Below are 13,208 nucleotides of genomic sequence, written 5' to 3' on the forward strand. Positions count from 1 at the left end.
ATGGTGTCTCTGGTGCTGTATTCATGTACTGATGATGGGTCTTGTGTTGAACTCATATGCTGATGTAGTCATATGCTGATGGAAGTGCTGTTTCCGCAGCCAGGCACTGACGGCGGTTCTGGTGATGTATCAATGTAGCTGTGGCAATCTTTAACTTACTAGACTTGATATTAGGTCATGCTAGGGTCAGTATGCCGTCCTGAAAATACAGCTGTCTGAATGAGGCCATTATTGGTCTGCCGAGCAAAAGTTTGACAAAAGCTCCCAGACACTATAGACAGCTTTGCCATCATTAGGGCGGCTGCTCTCTCTCCCAAAAATTGCAGTTTTCTTCACAGTCTCGCCTCCCTTGTCTGAAAGTGCCAAAACGAAAAAGGAGCCTGGCCAACAGGGGTTCATCTGATCATTCACATACCGCGTGTGCACTTTCTCGGAGTGCGATGCCAGAGGTGACGGCACAGCCAATCCTCGTTAGTATAGTGGTAAGTATCCCCGCCTGTCACGCGGGAGACCGGGGTTCGATTCCCCGACGGGGAGGCCTCTCTTATATTCTTGAATTTGCTCCGAGAAGCTGATCCTGCTGGCAATAAATTCATATTCAGGGGCTTTTGATATTTTATTGTTTGATTGTCACTTTACTGCCACCAGAAGTCTCTACATTGTGTGATAAATCCATCCCCCCCCCAAAACGGAATTATTTGCGCTCATACCTATTTCCAGTTCTTTGCGTAGGGGATAAACGCCCCACCCATGGCCGGTTAGCTCAGTTGGTTAGAGCGTGGTGCTAATAACGCCAAGGTCGCGGGTTCGATCCCCGTACGGGCCAAGCACAGCTTTTTAGAGGTCCCGTGCACTCGTTTCATCCCAGGTAGGTCGATGCTGAAGCTTGTTTCTTTTTACTCCGCGTTTTGTTCATAGTGCTTTCTGTGTAGAATTGCATGCCTAACTGATTTGCAGAAGTAGTTGTCCCTATGGTGTGGTGGTGTTATTTGAAGCCTGTAGCAAGCAGATAGTATAGTTGCAGCGTATTTTGCTGTTGACCATTGCGCCATTGCAATGGATCTCTGTGTTAAGCTTGGTGCTGTGTTTATGTGCTGATGGTGTCTCTGGTGCTGTATTCATGTACTGATGATGGGTCTTGTGTTGAACTCATATGCTGATGTAGTCATATGCTGATGGAAGTGCTGTTTCCGCAGCCAGGCACTGACGGCGGTTCTGGTGATGTATCAATGTAGCTGTGGCAATCTTTAACTTACTAGACTTGATATTAGGTCATGCTAGGGTCAGTATGCCGTCCTGAAAATACAGCTGTCTGAATGAGGCCATTATTGGTCTGCCGAGCAAAAGTTTGACAAAAGCTCCCAGACACTATAGACAGCTTTGCCATCATTAGGGCGGCTGCTCTCTCTCCCAAAAATTGCAGTTTTCTTCACAGTCTCGCCTCCCTTGTCTGAAAGTGCCAAAACGAAAAAGGAGCCTGGCCAACAGGGGTTCATCTGATCATTCACATACCGCGTGTGCACTTTCTCGGAGTGCGATGCCAGAGGTGACGGCACAGCCAATCCTCGTTAGTATAGTGGTAAGTATCCCCGCCTGTCACGCGGGAGACCGGGGTTCGATTCCCCGACGGGGAGGCCTCTCTTATATTCTTGAATTTGCTCCGAGAAGCTGATCCTGCTGGCAATAAATTCATATTCAGGGGCTTTTGATATTTTATTGTTTGATTGTCACTTTACTGCCACCAGAAGTCTCTACATTGTGTGATAAATCCATCCCCCCCCCAAAACGGAATTATTTGCGCTCATACCTATTTCCAGTTCTTTGCGTAGGGGATAAACGCCCCACCCATGGCCGGTTAGCTCAGTTGGTTAGAGCGTGGTGCTAATAACGCCAAGGTCGCGGGTTCGATCCCCGTACGGGCCAAGCACAGCTTTTTAGAGGTCCCGTGCACTCGTTTCATCCCAGGTAGGTCGATGCTGAAGCTTGTTTCTTTTTACTCCGCGTTTTGTTCATAGTGCTTTCTGTGTAGAATTGCATGCCTAACTGATTTGCAGAAGTAGTTGTCCCTATGGTGTGGTGGTGTTATTTGAAGCCTGTAGCAAGCAGATAGTATAGTTGCAGCGTATTTTGCTGTTGACCATTGCGCCATTGCAATGGATCTCTGTGTTAAGCTTGGTGCTGTGTTTATGTGCTGATGGTGTCTCTGGTGCTGTATTCATGTACTGATGATGGGTCTTGTGTTGAACTCATATGCTGATGTAGTCATATGCTGATGGAAGTGCTGTTTCCGCAGCCAGGCACTGACGGCGGTTCTGGTGATGTATCAATGTAGCTGTGGCAATCTTTAACTTACTAGACTTGATATTAGGTCATGCTAGGGTCAGTATGCCGTCCTGAAAATACAGCTGTCTGAATGAGGCCATTATTGGTCTGCCGAGCAAAAGTTTGACAAAAGCTCCCAGACACTATAGACAGCTTTGCCATCATTAGGGCGGCTGCTCTCTCTCCCAAAAATTGCAGTTTTCTTCACAGTCTCGCCTCCCTTGTCTGAAAGTGCCAAAACGAAAAAGGAGCCTGGCCAACAGGGGTTCATCTGATCATTCACATACCGCGTGTGCACTTTCTCGGAGTGCGATGCCAGAGGTGACGGCACAGCCAATCCTCGTTAGTATAGTGGTAAGTATCCCCGCCTGTCACGCGGGAGACCGGGGTTCGATTCCCCGACGGGGAGGCCTCTCTTATATTCTTGAATTTGCTCCGAGAAGCTGATCCTGCTGGCAATAAATTCATATTCAGGGGCTTTTGATATTTTATTGTTTGATTGTCACTTTACTGCCACCAGAAGTCTCTACATTGTGTGATAAATCCATCCCCCCCCCAAAACGGAATTATTTGCGCTCATACCTATTTCCAGTTCTTTGCGTAGGGGATAAACGCCCCACCCATGGCCGGTTAGCTCAGTTGGTTAGAGCGTGGTGCTAATAACGCCAAGGTCGCGGGTTCGATCCCCGTACGGGCCAAGCACAGCTTTTTAGAGGTCCCGTGCACTCGTTTCATCCCAGGTAGGTCGATGCTGAAGCTTGTTTCTTTTTACTCCGCGTTTTGTTCATAGTGCTTTCTGTGTAGAATTGCATGCCTAACTGATTTGCAGAAGTAGTTGTCCCTATGGTGTGGTGGTGTTATTTGAAGCCTGTAGCAAGCAGATAGTATAGTTGCAGCGTATTTTGCTGTTGACCATTGCGCCATTGCAATGGATCTCTGTGTTAAGCTTGGTGCTGTGTTTATGTGCTGATGGTGTCTCTGGTGCTGTATTCATGTACTGATGATGGGTCTTGTGTTGAACTCATATGCTGATGTAGTCATATGCTGATGGAAGTGCTGTTTCCGCAGCCAGGCACTGACGGCGGTTCTGGTGATGTATCAATGTAGCTGTGGCAATCTTTAACTTACTAGACTTGATATTAGGTCATGCTAGGGTCAGTATGCCGTCCTGAAAATACAGCTGTCTGAATGAGGCCATTATTGGTCTGCCGAGCAAAAGTTTGACAAAAGCTCCCAGACACTATAGACAGCTTTGCCATCATTAGGGCGGCTGCTCTCTCTCCCAAAAATTGCAGTTTTCTTCACAGTCTCGCCTCCCTTGTCTGAAAGTGCCAAAACGAAAAAGGAGCCTGGCCAACAGGGGTTCATCTGATCATTCACATACCGCGTGTGCACTTTCTCGGAGTGCGATGCCAGAGGTGACGGCACAGCCAATCCTCGTTAGTATAGTGGTAAGTATCCCCGCCTGTCACGCGGGAGACCGGGGTTCGATTCCCCGACGGGGAGGCCTCTCTTATATTCTTGAATTTGCTCCGAGAAGCTGATCCTGCTGGCAATAAATTCATATTCAGGGGCTTTTGATATTTTATTGTTTGATTGTCACTTTACTGCCACCAGAAGTCTCTACATTGTGTGATAAATCCATCCCCCCCCCAAAAGGGAATTATTTGCGCTCATACCTATTTCCAGTTCTTTGCGTAGGGGATAAACGCCCCACCCATGGCCGGTTAGCTCAGTTGGTTAGAGCGTGGTGCTAATAACGCCAAGGTCGCGGGTTCGATCCCCGTACGGGCCAAGCACAGCTTTTTAGAGGTCCCGTGCACTCGTTTCATCCCAGGTAGGTCGATGCTGAAGCTTGTTTCTTTTTACTCCGCGTTTTGTTCATAGTGCTTTCTGTGTAGAATTGCATGCCTAACTGATTTGCAGAAGTAGTTGTCCCTATGGTGTGGTGGTGTTATTTGAAGCCTGTAGCAAGCAGATAGTATAGTTGCAGCGTATTTTGCTGTTGACCATTGCGCCATTGCAATGGATCTCTGTGTTAAGCTTGGTGCTGTGTTTATGTGCTGATGGTGTCTCTGGTGCTGTATTCATGTACTGATGATGGGTCTTGTGTTGAACTCATATGCTGATGTAGTCATATGCTGATGGAAGTGCTGTTTCCGCAGCCAGGCACTGACGGCGGTTCTGGTGATGTATCAATGTAGCTGTGGCAATCTTTAACTTACTAGACTTGATATTAGGTCATGCTAGGGTCAGTATGCCGTCCTGAAAATACAGCTGTCTGAATGAGGCCATTATTGGTCTGCCGAGCAAAAGTTTGACAAAAGCTCCCAGACACTATAGACAGCTTTGCCATCATTAGGGCGGCTGCTCTCTCTCCCAAAAATTGCAGTTTTCTTCACAGTCTCGCCTCCCTTGTCTGAAAGTGCCAAAACGAAAAAGGAGCCTGGCCAACAGGGGTTCATCTGATCATTCACATACCGCGTGTGCACTTTCTCGGAGTGCGATGCCAGAGGTGACGGCACAGCCAATCCTCGTTAGTATAGTGGTAAGTATCCCCGCCTGTCACGCGGGAGACCGGGGTTCGATTCCCCGACGGGGAGGCCTCTCTTATATTCTTGAATTTGCTCCGAGAAGCTGATCCTGCTGGCAATAAATTCATATTCAGGGGCTTTTGATATTTTATTGTTTGATTGTCACTTTACTGCCACCAGAAGTCTCTACATTGTGTGATAAATCCATCCCCCCCCCAAAACGGAATTATTTGCGCTCATACCTATTTCCAGTTCTTTGCGTAGGGGATAAACGCCCCACCCATGGCCGGTTAGCTCAGTTGGTTAGAGCGTGGTGCTAATAACGCCAAGGTCGCGGGTTCGATCCCCGTACGGGCCAAGCACAGCTTTTTAGAGGTCCCGTGCACTCGTTTCATCCCAGGTAGGTCGATGCTGAAGCTTGTTTCTTTTTACTCCGCGTTTTGTTCATAGTGCTTTCTGTGTAGAATTGCATGCCTAACTGATTTGCAGAAGTAGTTGTCCCTATGGTGTGGTGGTGTTATTTGAAGCCTGTAGCAAGCAGATAGTATAGTTGCAGCGTATTTTGCTGTTGACCATTGCGCCATTGCAATGGATCTCTGTGTTAAGCTTGGTGCTGTGTTTATGTGCTGATGGTGTCTCTGGTGCTGTATTCATGTACTGATGATGGGTCTTGTGTTGAACTCATATGCTGATGTAGTCATATGCTGATGGAAGTGCTGTTTCCGCAGCCAGGCACTGACGGCGGTTCTGGTGATGTATCAATGTAGCTGTGGCAATCTTTAACTTACTAGACTTGATATTAGGTCATGCTAGGGTCAGTATGCCGTCCTGAAAATACAGCTGTCTGAATGAGGCCATTATTGGTCTGCCGAGCAAAAGTTTGACAAAAGCTCCCAGACACTATAGACAGCTTTGCCATCATTAGGGCGGCTGCTCTCTCTCCCAAAAATTGCAGTTTTCTTCACAGTCTCGCCTCCCTTGTCTGAAAGTGCCAAAACGAAAAAGGAGCCTGGCCAACAGGGGTTCATCTGATCATTCACATACCGCGTGTGCACTTTCTCGGAGTGCGATGCCAGAGGTGACGGCACAGCCAATCCTCGTTAGTATAGTGGTAAGTATCCCCGCCTGTCACGCGGGAGACCGGGGTTCGATTCCCCGACGGGGAGGCCTCTCTTATATTCTTGAATTTGCTCCGAGAAGCTGATCCTGCTGGCAATAAATTCATATTCAGGGGCTTTTGATATTTTATTGTTTGATTGTCACTTTACTGCCACCAGAAGTCTCTACATTGTGTGATAAATCCATCCCCCCCCCAAAAGGGAATTATTTGCGCTCATACCTATTTCCAGTTCTTTGCGTAGGGGATAAACGCCCCACCCATGGCCGGTTAGCTCAGTTGGTTAGAGCGTGGTGCTAATAACGCCAAGGTCGCGGGTTCGATCCCCGTACGGGCCAAGCACAGCTTTTTAGAGGTCCCGTGCACTCGTTTCATCCCAGGTAGGTCGATGCTGAAGCTTGTTTCTTTTTACTCCGCGTTTTGTTCATAGTGCTTTCTGTGTAGAATTGCATGCCTAACTGATTTGCAGAAGTAGTTGTCCCTATGGTGTGGTGGTGTTATTTGAAGCCTGTAGCAAGCAGATAGTATAGTTGCAGCGTATTTTGCTGTTGACCATTGCGCCATTGCAATGGATCTCTGTGTTAAGCTTGGTGCTGTGTTTATGTGCTGATGGTGTCTCTGGTGCTGTATTCATGTACTGATGATGGGTCTTGTGTTGAACTCATATGCTGATGTAGTCATATGCTGATGGAAGTGCTGTTTCCGCAGCCAGGCACTGACGGCGGTTCTGGTGATGTATCAATGTAGCTGTGGCAATCTTTAACTTACTAGACTTGATATTAGGTCATGCTAGGGTCAGTATGCCGTCCTGAAAATACAGCTGTCTGAATGAGGCCATTATTGGTCTGCCGAGCAAAAGTTTGACAAAAGCTCCCAGACACTATAGACAGCTTTGCCATCATTAGGGCGGCTGCTCTCTCTCCCAAAAATTGCAGTTTTCTTCACAGTCTCGCCTCCCTTGTCTGAAAGTGCCAAAACGAAAAAGGAGCCTGGCCAACAGGGGTTCATCTGATCATTCACATACCGCGTGTGCACTTTCTCGGAGTGCAATGCCAGAGGTGACGGCACAGCCAATCCTCGTTAGTATAGTGGTAAGTATCCCCGCCTGTCACGCGGGAGACCGGGGTTCGATTCCCCGACGGGGAGGCCTCTCTTATATTCTTGAATTTGCTCCGAGAAGCTGATCCTGCTGGCAATAAATTCATATTCAGGGGCTTTTGATATTTTATTGTTTGATTGTCACTTTACTGCCACCAGAAGTCTCTACATTGTGTGATAAATCCATCCCCCCCCCAAAAGGGAATTATTTGCGCTCATACCTATTTCCAGTTCTTTGCGTAGGGGATAAACGCCCCACCCATGGCCGGTTAGCTCAGTTGGTTAGAGCGTGGTGCTAATAACGCCAAGGTCGCGGGTTCGATCCCCGTACGGGCCAAGCACAGCTTTTTAGAGGTCCCGTGCACTCGTTTCATCCCAGGTAGGTCGATGCTGAAGCTTGTTTCTTTTTACTCCGCGTTTTGTTCATAGTGCTTTCTGTGTAGAATTGCATGCCTAACTGATTTGCAGAAGTAGTTGTCCCTATGGTGTGGTGGTGTTATTTGAAGCCTGTAGCAAGCAGATAGTATAGTTGCAGCGTATTTTGCTGTTGACCATTGCGCCATTGCAATGGATCTCTGTGTTAAGCTTGGTGCTGTGTTTATGTGCTGATGGTGTCTCTGGTGCTGTATTCATGTACTGATGATGGGTCTTGTGTTGAACTCATATGCTGATGTAGTCATATGCTGATGGAAGTGCTGTTTCCGCAGCCAGGCACTGACGGCGGTTCTGGTGATGTATCAATGTAGCTGTGGCAATCTTTAACTTACTAGACTTGATATTAGGTCATGCTAGGGTCAGTATGCCGTCCTGAAAATACAGCTGTCTGAATGAGGCCATTATTGGTCTGCCGAGCAAAAGTTTGACAAAAGCTCCCAGACACTATAGACAGCTTTGCCATCATTAGGGCGGCTGCTCTCTCTCCCAAAAATTGCAGTTTTCTTCACAGTCTCGCCTCCCTTGTCTGAAAGTGCCAAAACGAAAAAGGAGCCTGGCCAACAGGGGTTCATCTGATCATTCACATACCGCGTGTGCACTTTCTCGGAGTGCGATGCCAGAGGTGACGGCACAGCCAATCCTCGTTAGTATAGTGGTAAGTATCCCCGCCTGTCACGCGGGAGACCGGGGTTCGATTCCCCGACGGGGAGGCCTCTCTTATATTCTTGAATTTGCTCCGAGAAGCTGATCCTGCTGGCAATAAATTCATATTCAGGGGCTTTTGATATTTTATTGTTTGATTGTCACTTTACTGCCACCAGAAGTCTCTACATTGTGTGATAAATCCATCCCCCCCCCAAAAGGGAATTATTTGCGCTCATACCTATTTCCAGTTCTTTGCGTAGGGGATAAACGCCCCACCCATGGCCGGTTAGCTCAGTTGGTTAGAGCGTGGTGCTAATAACGCCAAGGTCGCGGGTTCGATCCCCGTACGGGCCAAGCACAGCTTTTTAGAGGTCCCGTGCACTCGTTTCATCCCAGGTAGGTCGATGCTGAAGCTTGTTTCTTTTTACTCCGCGTTTTGTTCATAGTGCTTTCTGTGTAGAATTGCATGCCTAACTGATTTGCAGAAGTAGTTGTCCCTATGGTGTGGTGGTGTTATTTGAAGCCTGTAGCAAGCAGATAGTATAGTTGCAGCGTATTTTGCTGTTGACCATTGCGCCATTGCAATGGATCTCTGTGTTAAGCTTGGTGCTGTGTTTATGTGCTGATGGTGTCTCTGGTGCTGTATTCATGTACTGATGATGGGTCTTGTGTTGAACTCATATGCTGATGTAGTCATATGCTGATGGAAGTGCTGTTTCCGCAGCCAGGCACTGACGGCGGTTCTGGTGATGTATCAATGTAGCTGTGGCAATCTTTAACTTACTAGACTTGATATTAGGTCATGCTAGGGTCAGTATGCCGTCCTGAAAATACAGCTGTCTGAATGAGGCCATTATTGGTCTGCCGAGCAAAAGTTTGACAAAAGCTCCCAGACACTATAGACAGCTTTGCCATCATTAGGGCGGCTGCTCTCTCTCCCAAAAATTGCAGTTTTCTTCACAGTCTCGCCTCCCTTGTCTGAAAGTGCCAAAACGAAAAAGGAGCCTGGCCAACAGGGGTTCATCTGATCATTCACATACCGCGTGTGCACTTTCTCGGAGTGCGATGCCAGAGGTGACGGCACAGCCAATCCTCGTTAGTATAGTGGTAAGTATCCCCGCCTGTCACGCGGGAGACCGGGGTTCGATTCCCCGACGGGGAGGCCTCTCTTATATTCTTGAATTTGCTCCGAGAAGCTGATCCTGCTGGCAATAAATTCATATTCAGGGGCTTTTGATATTTTATTGTTTGATTGTCACTTTACTGCCACCAGAAGTCTCTACATTGTGTGATAAATCCATCCCCCCCCCAAAACGGAATTATTTGCGCTCATACCTATTTCCAGTTCTTTGCGTAGGGGATAAACGCCCCACCCATGGCCGGTTAGCTCAGTTGGTTAGAGCGTGGTGCTAATAACGCCAAGGTCGCGGGTTCGATCCCCGTACGGGCCAAGCACAGCTTTTTAGAGGTCCCGTGCACTCGTTTCATCCCAGGTAGGTCGATGCTGAAGCTTGTTTCTTTTTACTCCGCGTTTTGTTCATAGTGCTTTCTGTGTAGAATTGCATGCCTAACTGATTTGCAGAAGTAGTTGTCCCTATGGTGTGGTGGTGTTATTTGAAGCCTGTAGCAAGCAGATAGTATAGTTGCAGCGTATTTTGCTGTTGACCATTGCGCCATTGCAATGGATCTCTGTGTTAAGCTTGGTGCTGTGTTTATGTGCTGATGGTGTCTCTGGTGCTGTATTCATGTACTGATGATGGGTCTTGTGTTGAACTCATATGCTGATGTAGTCATATGCTGATGGAAGTGCTGTTTCCGCAGCCAGGCACTGACGGCGGTTCTGGTGATGTATCAATGTAGCTGTGGCAATCTTTAACTTACTAGACTTGATATTAGGTCATGCTAGGGTCAGTATGCCGTCCTGAAAATACAGCTGTCTGAATGAGGCCATTATTGGTCTGCCGAGCAAAAGTTTGACAAAAGCTCCCAGACACTATAGACAGCTTTGCCATCATTAGGGCGGCTGCTCTCTCTCCCAAAAATTGCAGTTTTCTTCACAGTCTCGCCTCCCTTGTCTGAAAGTGCCAAAACGAAAAAGGAGCCTGGCCAACAGGGGTTCATCTGATCATTCACATACCGCGTGTGCACTTTCTCGGAGTGCGATGCCAGAGGTGACGGCACAGCCAATCCTCGTTAGTATAGTGGTAAGTATCCCCGCCTGTCACGCGGGAGACCGGGGTTCGATTCCCCGACGGGGAGGCCTCTCTTATATTCTTGAATTTGCTCCGAGAAGCTGATCCTGCTGGCAATAAATTCATATTCAGGGGCTTTTGATATTTTATTGTTTGATTGTCACTTTACTGCCACCAGAAGTCTCTACATTGTGTGATAAATCCATCCCCCCCCCAAAAGGGAATTATTTGCGCTCATACCTATTTCCAGTTCTTTGCGTAGGGGATAAACGCCCCACCCATGGCCGGTTAGCTCAGTTGGTTAGAGCGTGGTGCTAATAACGCCAAGGTCGCGGGTTCGATCCCCGTACGGGCCAAGCACAGCTTTTTAGAGGTCCCGTGCACTCGTTTCATCCCAGGTAGGTCGATGCTGAAGCTTGTTTCTTTTTACTCCGCGTTTTGTTCATAGTGCTTTCTGTGTAGAATTGCATGCCTAACTGATTTGCAGAAGTAGTTGTCCCTATGGTGTGGTGGTGTTATTTGAAGCCTGTAGCAAGCAGATAGTATAGTTGCAGCGTATTTTGCTGTTGACCATTGCGCCATTGCAATGGATCTCTGTGTTAAGCTTGGTGCTGTGTTTATGTGCTGATGGTGTCTCTGGTGCTGTATTCATGTACTGATGATGGGTCTTGTGTTGAACTCATATGCTGATGTAGTCATATGCTGATGGAAGTGCTGTTTCCGCAGCCAGGCACTGACGGCGGTTCTGGTGATGTATCAATGTAGCTGTGGCAATCTTTAACTTACTAGACTTGATATTAGGTCATGCTAGGGTCAGTATGCTGTCCTGAAAATACAGCTGTCTGAATGAGGCCATTATTGGTCTGCCGAGCAAAAGTTTGACAAAAGCTCCCAGACACTATAGACAGCTTTGCCATCATTAGGGCGGCTGCTCTCTCTCCCAAAAATTGCAGTTTTCTTCACAGTCTCGCCTCCCTTGTCTGAAAGTGCCAAAACGAAAAAGGAGCCTGGCCAACAGGGGTTCATCTGATCATTCACATACCGCGTGTGCACTTTCTCGGAGTGCGATGCCAGAGGTGACGGCACAGCCAATCCTCGTTAGTATAGTGGTAAGTATCCCCGCCTGTCACGCGGGAGACCGGGGTTCGATTCCCCGACGGGGAGGCCTCTCTTATATTCTTGAATTTGCTCCGAGAAGCTGATCCTGCTGGCAATAAATTCATATTCAGGGGCTTTTGATATTTTATTGTTTGATTGTCACTTTACTGCCACCAGAAGTCTCTACATTGTGTGATAAATCCATCCCCCCCCCAAAAGGGAATTATTTGCGCTCATACCTATTTCCAGTTCTTTGCGTAGGGGATAAACGCCCCACCCATGGCCGGTTAGCTCAGTTGGTTAGAGCGTGGTGCTAATAACGCCAAGGTCGCGGGTTCGATCCCCGTACGGGCCAAGCACAGCTTTTTAGAGGTCCCGTGCACTCGTTTCATCCCAGGTAGGTCGATGCTGAAGCTTGTTTCTTTTTACTCCGCGTTTTGTTCATAGTGCTTTCTGTGTAGAATTGCATGCCTAACTGATTTGCAGAAGTAGTTGTCCCTATGGTGTGGTGGTGTTATTTGAAGCCTGTAGCAAGCAGATAGTATAGTTGCAGCGTATTTTGCTGTTGACCATTGCGCCATTGCAATGGATCTCTGTGTTAAGCTTGGTGCTGTGTTTATGTGCTGATGGTGTCTCTGGTGCTGTATTCATGTACTGATGATGGGTCTTGTGTTGAACTCATATGCTGATGTAGTCATATGCTGATGGAAGTGCTGTTTCCGCAGCCAGGCACTGACGGCGGTTCTGGTGATGTATCAATGTAGCTGTGGCAATCTTTAACTTACTAGACTTGATATTAGGTCATGCTAGGGTCAGTATGCCGTCCTGAAAATACAGCTGTCTGAATGAGGCCATTATTGGTCTGCCGAGCAAAAGTTTGACAAAAGCTCCCAGACACTATAGACAGCTTTGCCATCATTAGGGCGGCTGCTCTCTCTCCCAAAAATTGCAGTTTTCTTCACAGTCTCGCCTCCCTTGTCTGAAAGTGCCAAAACGAAAAAGGAGCCTGGCCAACAGGGGTTCATCTGATCATTCACATACCGCGTGTGCACTTTCTCGGAGTGCGATGCCAGAGGTGACGGCACAGCCAATCCTCGTTAGTATAGTGGTAAGTATCCCCGCCTGTCACGCGGGAGACCGGGGTTCGATTCCCCGACGGGGAGGCCTCTCTTATATTCTTGAATTTGCTCCGAGAAGCTGATCCTGCTGGCAATAAATTCATATTCAGGGGCTTTTGATATTTTATTGTTTGATTGTCACTTTACTGCCACCAGAAGTCTCTACATTGTGTGATAAATCCATCCCCCCCCCAAAAGGGAATTATTTGCGCTCATACCTATTTCCAGTTCTTTGCGTAGGGGATAAACGCCCCACCCATGGCCGGTTAGCTCAGTTGGTTAGAGCGTGGTGCTAATAACGCCAAGGTCGCGGGTTCGATCCCCGTACGGGCCAAGCACAGCTTTTTAGAGGTCCCGTGCACTCGTTTCATCCCAGGTAGGTCGATGCTGAAGCTTGTTTCTTTTTACTCCGCGTTTTGTTCATAGTGCTTTCTGTGTAGAATTGCATGCCTAACTGATTTGCAGAAGTAGTTGTCCCTATGGTGTGGTGGTGTTATTTGAAGCCTGTAGCAAGCAGATAGTATAGTTGCAGCGTATTTTGCTGTTGACCATTGCGCCATTGCAATGGATCTCTGTGTTAAGCTTGGTGCTGTGTTTATGTGCTGATGGTGTCTCTGGTGCTGTATTCATGTACTGATGATGGGTCTTG

General features: G+C 47.7%; 24 non-coding genes across 24 annotated transcripts; all 24 read left to right on the forward strand.

Annotated features, from left to right (window-relative positions):
- The first annotated feature begins 465 nt into the window (after window positions 1-465).
- On the forward strand, window positions 466-537 carry TRNAD-GUC (transfer RNA aspartic acid (anticodon GUC)). Its single transcript has one exon. It is a non-coding gene; the product is annotated as a tRNA-Asp (tRNA).
- Window positions 538-752: 215 nt separating this feature from the next.
- On the forward strand, window positions 753-826 carry TRNAI-AAU (transfer RNA isoleucine (anticodon AAU)). The gene has a single exon. It is a non-coding gene; the product is annotated as a tRNA-Ile (tRNA).
- A 736-nt stretch (window positions 827-1,562) lies between these two features.
- On the forward strand, window positions 1,563-1,634 carry TRNAD-GUC (transfer RNA aspartic acid (anticodon GUC)). The gene has a single exon. It is a non-coding gene; the product is annotated as a tRNA-Asp (tRNA).
- A 215-nt stretch (window positions 1,635-1,849) lies between these two features.
- Window positions 1,850-1,923, forward strand: TRNAI-AAU (transfer RNA isoleucine (anticodon AAU)). Its single transcript has one exon. It is a non-coding gene; the product is annotated as a tRNA-Ile (tRNA).
- Window positions 1,924-2,659: 736 nt separating this feature from the next.
- TRNAD-GUC (transfer RNA aspartic acid (anticodon GUC)) lies at window positions 2,660-2,731 on the forward strand. The gene has a single exon. It is a non-coding gene; the product is annotated as a tRNA-Asp (tRNA).
- Window positions 2,732-2,946: 215 nt separating this feature from the next.
- On the forward strand, window positions 2,947-3,020 carry TRNAI-AAU (transfer RNA isoleucine (anticodon AAU)). Its single transcript has one exon. It is a non-coding gene; the product is annotated as a tRNA-Ile (tRNA).
- Window positions 3,021-3,756: 736 nt separating this feature from the next.
- Window positions 3,757-3,828, forward strand: TRNAD-GUC (transfer RNA aspartic acid (anticodon GUC)). Its single transcript has one exon. It is a non-coding gene; the product is annotated as a tRNA-Asp (tRNA).
- Window positions 3,829-4,043: 215 nt separating this feature from the next.
- TRNAI-AAU (transfer RNA isoleucine (anticodon AAU)) lies at window positions 4,044-4,117 on the forward strand. Its single transcript has one exon. It is a non-coding gene; the product is annotated as a tRNA-Ile (tRNA).
- A 736-nt stretch (window positions 4,118-4,853) lies between these two features.
- Window positions 4,854-4,925, forward strand: TRNAD-GUC (transfer RNA aspartic acid (anticodon GUC)). The gene has a single exon. It is a non-coding gene; the product is annotated as a tRNA-Asp (tRNA).
- Window positions 4,926-5,140: 215 nt separating this feature from the next.
- On the forward strand, window positions 5,141-5,214 carry TRNAI-AAU (transfer RNA isoleucine (anticodon AAU)). The gene has a single exon. It is a non-coding gene; the product is annotated as a tRNA-Ile (tRNA).
- Window positions 5,215-5,950: 736 nt separating this feature from the next.
- On the forward strand, window positions 5,951-6,022 carry TRNAD-GUC (transfer RNA aspartic acid (anticodon GUC)). The gene has a single exon. It is a non-coding gene; the product is annotated as a tRNA-Asp (tRNA).
- A 215-nt stretch (window positions 6,023-6,237) lies between these two features.
- On the forward strand, window positions 6,238-6,311 carry TRNAI-AAU (transfer RNA isoleucine (anticodon AAU)). The gene has a single exon. It is a non-coding gene; the product is annotated as a tRNA-Ile (tRNA).
- Window positions 6,312-7,047: 736 nt separating this feature from the next.
- Window positions 7,048-7,119, forward strand: TRNAD-GUC (transfer RNA aspartic acid (anticodon GUC)). The gene has a single exon. It is a non-coding gene; the product is annotated as a tRNA-Asp (tRNA).
- A 215-nt stretch (window positions 7,120-7,334) lies between these two features.
- On the forward strand, window positions 7,335-7,408 carry TRNAI-AAU (transfer RNA isoleucine (anticodon AAU)). The gene has a single exon. It is a non-coding gene; the product is annotated as a tRNA-Ile (tRNA).
- A 736-nt stretch (window positions 7,409-8,144) lies between these two features.
- On the forward strand, window positions 8,145-8,216 carry TRNAD-GUC (transfer RNA aspartic acid (anticodon GUC)). The gene has a single exon. It is a non-coding gene; the product is annotated as a tRNA-Asp (tRNA).
- Window positions 8,217-8,431: 215 nt separating this feature from the next.
- TRNAI-AAU (transfer RNA isoleucine (anticodon AAU)) lies at window positions 8,432-8,505 on the forward strand. Its single transcript has one exon. It is a non-coding gene; the product is annotated as a tRNA-Ile (tRNA).
- A 736-nt stretch (window positions 8,506-9,241) lies between these two features.
- Window positions 9,242-9,313, forward strand: TRNAD-GUC (transfer RNA aspartic acid (anticodon GUC)). The gene has a single exon. It is a non-coding gene; the product is annotated as a tRNA-Asp (tRNA).
- Window positions 9,314-9,528: 215 nt separating this feature from the next.
- On the forward strand, window positions 9,529-9,602 carry TRNAI-AAU (transfer RNA isoleucine (anticodon AAU)). The gene has a single exon. It is a non-coding gene; the product is annotated as a tRNA-Ile (tRNA).
- A 736-nt stretch (window positions 9,603-10,338) lies between these two features.
- On the forward strand, window positions 10,339-10,410 carry TRNAD-GUC (transfer RNA aspartic acid (anticodon GUC)). Its single transcript has one exon. It is a non-coding gene; the product is annotated as a tRNA-Asp (tRNA).
- Window positions 10,411-10,625: 215 nt separating this feature from the next.
- On the forward strand, window positions 10,626-10,699 carry TRNAI-AAU (transfer RNA isoleucine (anticodon AAU)). The gene has a single exon. It is a non-coding gene; the product is annotated as a tRNA-Ile (tRNA).
- Window positions 10,700-11,435: 736 nt separating this feature from the next.
- Window positions 11,436-11,507, forward strand: TRNAD-GUC (transfer RNA aspartic acid (anticodon GUC)). The gene has a single exon. It is a non-coding gene; the product is annotated as a tRNA-Asp (tRNA).
- A 215-nt stretch (window positions 11,508-11,722) lies between these two features.
- Window positions 11,723-11,796, forward strand: TRNAI-AAU (transfer RNA isoleucine (anticodon AAU)). The gene has a single exon. It is a non-coding gene; the product is annotated as a tRNA-Ile (tRNA).
- Window positions 11,797-12,532: 736 nt separating this feature from the next.
- On the forward strand, window positions 12,533-12,604 carry TRNAD-GUC (transfer RNA aspartic acid (anticodon GUC)). The gene has a single exon. It is a non-coding gene; the product is annotated as a tRNA-Asp (tRNA).
- Window positions 12,605-12,819: 215 nt separating this feature from the next.
- On the forward strand, window positions 12,820-12,893 carry TRNAI-AAU (transfer RNA isoleucine (anticodon AAU)). The gene has a single exon. It is a non-coding gene; the product is annotated as a tRNA-Ile (tRNA).
- Window positions 12,894-13,208: the final 315 nt, after the last annotated feature.

Source organism: Ranitomeya imitator, chromosome 4 (assembly GCF_032444005.1).
Source record: "Ranitomeya imitator isolate aRanImi1 chromosome 4, aRanImi1.pri, whole genome shotgun sequence".
NCBI classification, from domain to species: domain Eukaryota; kingdom Metazoa; phylum Chordata; class Amphibia; order Anura; family Dendrobatidae; genus Ranitomeya; species Ranitomeya imitator.